The sequence below is a fragment of the Lagenorhynchus albirostris genome, chromosome 17 (genome assembly GCF_949774975.1).
Source record: "Lagenorhynchus albirostris chromosome 17, mLagAlb1.1, whole genome shotgun sequence".
In the NCBI taxonomy this organism is placed as follows: Eukaryota; Metazoa; Chordata; class Mammalia; order Artiodactyla; family Delphinidae; genus Lagenorhynchus; species Lagenorhynchus albirostris.
In genome coordinates, this window is record NC_083111.1 from 74,052,229 (window position 1) to 74,059,087 (window position 6,859).

Below are 6,859 nucleotides of genomic sequence, written 5' to 3' on the forward strand. Positions count from 1 at the left end.
CTCTAAAACTAAAGTCTTTTAAAAAAAAATGGGAGAGCTTGGGCGAGAACCTAACACATAGAAGCAACCTGTGTCAGCTCCTATCCCAGGGATCGGAGACACTTTCTTTGATTTAATGCTCACAGAAATCCCATGCAATAGATGGCGTTATCCATCTCTAAGAGGGTGAGGGAGCTTTGTTTTTGTAACTAACGTCTATTGAGTGACTCTGCATGCCTAGCAAAGGGCCAGCTCCCAGGGGGCGTAGAGATGACAAGGGTGTCCTGTGACCCTGTGTCCCTGCTACCACCCACAGCAGCGCCTTGCTTTTGCCCGGGAATCCTTGTAGCTGGAGCCCAGGTCCGGGGTTGGAGGGGGTCTCTGGGTGGGAGAGTTCAGGATGCATTTACATGTGGTTCTGAAGGGGTCTTCAGTGAGGTGACCCCGCCTCCCCTTTAGGGGAGAATTCCAAGGGTGTTGTCGGGGCCGGCAGGGAGTGAGTCAGACCAGCCGGCACTGCTGCCTCTGTCTCACCGGTTTCATTTCTCTTTCCTCACCTGCGCACACCCCCAGTCAATTTCATCAAAGAGACCAGCAGAAACACTCGCCCTGAGGACGGGGAGATTTTACTGAAGGAGGCGGGGTAAAGAACAGAGGACGCTGTGTCCCAACCTCAGCCCTGCTGAGGACAGGAGACTCATAGCTGGAGGGGAGGGATCCAGGTGACCCAGGCGGAGGGCACTGGAAGAGTGTCTGTGATGAAGAGCAAAGAAGAATATTAATAACAACCATATAGTCGGCATCTACCACATGCTGAGCACTAACTTCATCTCCATCACAACCCTGGGAGGTAGCCATTATCATCACCCCCATTTTACTGATAGGAAAACTGAGGCTCAGAGACGTGAAGTGGCTTCCCCAGGATCTCCCAGCTTGTACATAACAAAGCGAGAGTTTGCCGCCGGCCCCCCTAACCCCAAAGCCCTTGCTCTTCTCTTCCACCTTCCCTGGGGGCCCCTACCTGTAGCCAAGGCTGGCGCTAGAGGTGAGCTTCTGCCCAAGTCAGTCGCGGCTCAAGAAATGAGTAGCAGCTGTGGAGCCGGCCAGGGGCTGCCCAGTGACCCTCCCAGAGCCGCCCTAGCTGTTTAGGCTGGGGCAAGAGGGACAGTTACCTTGACCTTGGCCTCCGAGCAGACCTGGAGCCCAGGGCCACCCTTTATCAGTGCCTCCATTCTCGCTTAGGCCCCAGGAGGAGAGGTAGGGCCCCACCTGTGCCACCGCGCCAGCATCACAGGGAGGTGGAGGGCAGAGCAGACCAGCCCCAAAGCCTCTGCTTTCTAAAGCAGCCATGTTGGTTCAGCGGAAGGGGCCTCTGCCGCCCCGGCCGGGGTGTGGGGCGTGCATCTGAGTAGCCCCGGGAGCTGGCATCGTGCCGCCATACTGTGTGGGCTCCGTGCACATTCGTGGGCCAAAGAAATGACAAACAAATAGGATGTGAGCAGATCCGGGGCCTCTGGACGCCTGGTCCCGAGCGTCTCTGGAATTCTCTGTGCATCTGGCTCTGGTCAAGGAGGCCTTATTGTTTGGCGTCGCAATGCTTTCAACAGGCCTCTGTTCTTAAACCCTCTCCACCAGCCGCTCTTTGGAATTTATTTACAGCTGCTCTGGGAGGTCTGTTAGAGAAACCGCTGAGAGGTTGGGCTCAGACTGAAGGAGAGCTTACGAACAGCTGGACGCGGGGACCCTCGGCCGGGAGAGGCGGAAGTGGAGCCGTGGCCTCCTCGGGGAATGAGGCCAGAGCCCTGACACTGTCCCCACCCCAGCCTCTGTCCTCCCCGCCACATACGTCCCGAGTGCCTGTTGTGTGTCAGGTCAGGTTGCAGGGCCCAGACCTTGACACCCTTGTCCAGACCCTGCCCTTGAAGCACTCCCGGCCCAGAGTCCAAAGAAGAATATTCATCACGGACCAGGAGCTTTATTGAGCATCTACTATGAGCTAAGCGTGTCTAATACATCCTCCCACAGCACTTACTCTGTGCCAGGAGCAATTCAGAGTGATCAATACCTCTCTCATCCCTGTTTTAGGGATGAGGAAGCCAGTACACAGAGAGGTTATGTGACTTCCCCAAGGTCACACTGCAGGAGAGTGGCAGGGGGCAGGAGACTGACCCAGGCAGGCTTGTGCAGGCAGCCCTGAACCATGGGCTTGATGCCACATGGGAACGGCATCAACAACGGGAACAGCTAAGGGTGAGGCCTAAATCCCAGAGAAACTCTCCAGCAGGCCTGGCAGGTGGGGAGTCCGAGGTCACAGGAGGGCCCCTCACTAGGGGGATGGGATGAAACAGGACCCAAAGTTCGCACACTGGGGAAACCAGGGCGACGGTCAGAAGTCACACACTGGAAAGAGGTAGCCAGAGAGGTCGGAAAACTGGAACAGACCGGGGAAAAGGAGAAATGACGGGGCTGGTGCGTCCCGCCGTTTACCTAGAGTACAAGCTCACACGTGCCCACCCTCTGCCGTGAATCTGCTCTCTGCCGCGTGCCTCCTGTGTCACCTCCTGCACGGTCCTTTAGCTCCTCGTGCCTCAATTTCCCCAAATGTAAAGAGGGGATGAAATGAGCAGCGACCTGAGAGATTCTCAGAGCAGAGCTTAGCACATCATTAGTGCTTTACACGCGATTGTTAAATTGACAACCATTCCATACTTTATAAGGCCACATACATGCACATTGCTCAGGGATGTGGATCGAGTGTGGGGAGGGGTGTGGGAAATGGGGATGAGGGGAGCAGCAAGTGCTGGACTCAGAGGGGCCCTGTGTGGCCTAGGCAGCGCACCAAGAACCTCTGCAGCGCAGATAGAAATGAATTACAGACAAGGAGATAAATAACCCTGTGCAATGGCCCTGGGCCCCACGCCTGGGTGATGTAGTCTGTCACCCAGCCCCACCACACATTCCTGCTGTCAACTAGACACAGCTCAGCCCCATCTTTCCTGTGCTCCTGAGCTTCCTCTTTCCACAAATGGACTCTGAAGACCTACTATGTGCTACGCAGTCTTCCAGGCACTTTGAGAAGCAGAGACACGTGGTTTTGCTGGTCTCTTCCTCTAGGCCTGCCCGCCTTCCTCCTTTTCTTCCTTCCTTCCTTTTATTTCCTCCCTCCCTCCCTCCTTCTTTCCTTCCTTCCTTCCTCAATCCATCCCTCCCATCACCACACCATTCGTCTGCTTCCTTCATTCATCTGGCCCTTCACTTGAAGTCTGCCTCTAACACGTGCTGTGCCGGGTTCTCCATGTTGCTGGGCTTCAGCCTAGAGAGGCAGACAGGTGTAGCCCTGGCTTTGCCCGTGGATCTCATAGCCCAGGAGGGAGACAGTCAACAGCTGAACAAACAAGCAGTGGCGCTTGGGCCAGGGCGGTGAAGGAAGCCAGTGGGCGATGGAGCTGAAGAGTTAGGCAGAGTGGTCAGAGAAGGGGCACACGGATGTGGAAAACTGAAAATGAGGAGCCCATCCTGGGGAGACCTGGGAAATGGAATATTCCTAACAGTGGAATCATCTACTCACACATTCAGTCATTTGTCCATCTGCCCATCCGTCTGTCCAGCTACTGTATTCATTCATTCCTGCATTTATTCCCTTATTGGTTCCACTCATGAGACAGATTCGTCTACTTGGAAAAAAAATTGTTTTGGAGTCACACAGGTCTAAGTCCTGATGACAATTTTGCCATGCGTGAGCCAAATGGCTGGGGAAATTTATTTCATCTCTCCATGCCTCAGTTTCCTCATCTGTAGAATGGGCATGAGATGACTTGAGATGAGGATTCAGTGAAATGGCAAGTGTCTCCAGGGGCGCAATAGATGCTCCATAAATGCAACTACTGTTCCGGTCACCACCAGCCAGTCACTTAGAGATTGTCCAGCTCATGAGCAGGAAGTGCCAGGTCCCGGGCCCACACTCACCAAGGCCGACCCCAGACACACACCCAGGCTGCAACACGAGGTCTGCCAAGACGCCTAAGCCCTGATGTAGGATGGGCACAAGGCCACCCAATCAGACCAGCCTGGGCTGCGACCCATCCTGGCTCCTCCACTCGCAAATGCTGGGACACGCCAAATTGTCTGCTTAGGGGGCCTCCCGACAATCACACAGGGTAGGCACTAATATGCTCCTGTTTCTTCAAGCAAACAAAACTGAACACAGAGACGGCTTCCCTGGTGGTGCAGTGGTTGAGAGTCCGCCTGCCGATGCAGGGGACGCGGGTTCGTGCCCCGGTCTGGGAAGATCCCACATGCCGCGGAGCGGCTGGGCCCGTGAGCCATGGCCGCTGAGCCTGCGCGTCCAGAGCCTGTGCTCCGCAACGGGAGAGGCCACAACAGTGAGAGGCCCGCGTACCGCAAAAAAAAAGAAAGAAAAAACTGAGCACAGAGAGACTGCTGGTTGTCCAAGGCCCACAGGTGAGCAGCAGGGCTGCGGTGGCGCCCCAGGCGCTTTCCCTCCTAACCCACTGCCCTGCCTGGCTCACTGTGTCAGCCTGCTGCAGGTTTCCTTGGCAATGAAGAATGGCAGCTGAGCCATCTGAGGTTCACCGGCAGGCACAAGGGGCCAGCATTTCGATCGTGATTTGGGGGATCTGTTGCAAGTGCGTCTTGCAATCAGACTTCCTAAAAGCGATCCTGGCATTCTCTGGGCTCAGCTTTACTCTTATTACAGAACATTAGGGACTTTAGCGGGTGAAGCCGGCTTGGAAGGGCTCAGTCGCTGTCAGGGTTCAAAGACTTTGGTTCCAGCCCCCCTCCTGCCCCTACTTTAGTACATGTCCTGACATCACCTGGCATCTCTGAGTTCCCGCTTCCCCTCCCCCATAACATGGGGCAGTAATACCGTCCACCTTGTGGTCATGAGCTATCTCTTAGTACAGGGCCTCTACATACCTGGTGCTCATCAAAGGGTCACTGAACCTGGATTAGCACCTAACACTTTGGGTGATTCCTTTAATGACACTTTTCCGCAGTGCTTGCCTCATGGAATTTGTTTTAAGAGCATCAAGTGAGTTCATGAGAAGAAAATGAGGATTGATGTTTACTGGGCAGTTGCTCTGTGACAGATACCCCACTGCCACTTTACATACATGATTTCTACAAATCCCGTATATTCATTAGGATTATAGGAGCAAGTTACTCTTAATCTATGGCTTAAGCAATAAGTCATCAAATTAATTCATGCAGTGGGAAGTCTGAAGGTCCAGGTTTAATTCAGTAACACCTTAAGTTCCAAGGACCCAGATTCTTTCCCTCCTTCTGCTCTACCATTCTCAGCATGTTGGCTTTTCATCCTCCAGCTTGTGCCTTATATGCACAAGATGACTGCTGCAGCTCCAGCCATCAACTTTGAACTCAAGGAAGAAAGAGAATGCATAGAGAAGTTTATTCTCCTCCTGAGGAATGGAGTCCTTTCTAGGAGCCCCCAGCAGAGTCCTCTTTCTGTCTCATTGGCCAGAATTGGGTGAGAGGCCCACCCCTAAGTCAATGAATGGAGAGATCATCAGAGTCACTTCTTATGGGGGTCGTGTCTATGGTCATAATCTCCCTCCACAGGCACAAGTCTGCTACCACCTCCGAGCAGCCACACATGGTTCAGCATCTGCTTGTATATGTTACAGTAAAAGGGAAGAGATGGCATAATTGTTATGAAAACCACAGGGAAGAGAGTTCCCACTGAGGTCCAGAGATGAGAATTTGCTGGGGTGTGAGAGGAACAGCAAGGAGTCCACCGAGGCCGAGTGTAGTGCAGGGGAGGGAGAATGGAAGCAGAAGAGATGAGGGAGGCTGCTGGCCTGGAGGCCACGCAAGGGCTGGGAATGCCATGCTAAGTCAATGGGCAGGCTTTGGGAGGCTGGAGCCAGGAGACCACCATCACCTTGGTTCCATTTGCCAAGGATTGTTCTGGTGGGTCTAAGAAGTGTGGACGGTAATGAACCAGTCAGGAGGCTGTGGCTGAGGTCCACGTGGGGATGAGGGGGCTGGACGAGGGCAAACCAGGCTCCAAAGGAGACCCCTCACCAGTGTGGCAAGTGTCCAGCAAGGGGTGAAGGCCAGGCACCCCAACCCACCAGGGGTAACAGGCGCCCAGACATGGGGAGACAGCTCCAGTACCCAAGGGCTTCAGGCTAAAAGCAGGGGCGGGAACGCCTGTAAATTGGAAACCAGAGCTTTAATTTGTAGAGGAGGTGATGATGGTAACCAGGGCCCCAGCCCTGAGCTCATTTGTGAATTCATACCATTTCATGATCAGTGGACTAAAGCCACCCTCCTTTGCTTGCAGCCAGGGAGAGAGGAGCGAAAGATGACAAATGCAAACCAGAAGTAGGAGCAGCCGGGAGGGAATGGAAGGGAGTTGATTTTCTCCACCGGGAGCGCTTCAAAGCCCATGCCAGCCCTGGTCCCTGTCGCTGTATCTCCACCTCCGCCTGGTGCCCTCCCACCGTCTCCCCCGCCCCACCTTTGAGAAACGCCTAGGCAGGATGACCCCAGCTCCTTCTGTGAGAATTTACCGCCCTGATGTGAAATCATAGCCCTGTAACTTTCCCTTTAAGAGCTGTCAGAGCCGGGGAGGCTGGCCAAGCTTGGGCTGGAGGTGGGGACAGAGGGAAGAAAGAAAAAAAAAAAGAGAGAGAGCGAGAGGCAGGAAAAGTTTTTTCAGAGGAAAATGCAGGGCTTGTCCTTAACCCTGACGTCAGATCTTGCTTTAATAAAACCCCCTCAGGGCTGCGGGAAGAGGCATATCTGGCACTCCTGATGGGCCAGGTCAGTCTCGGCCCAGCTCCCCCGAGAGGTGGCCGGATCCTCTGGGCTGCTCCGTAGATGCCTTGGCCAC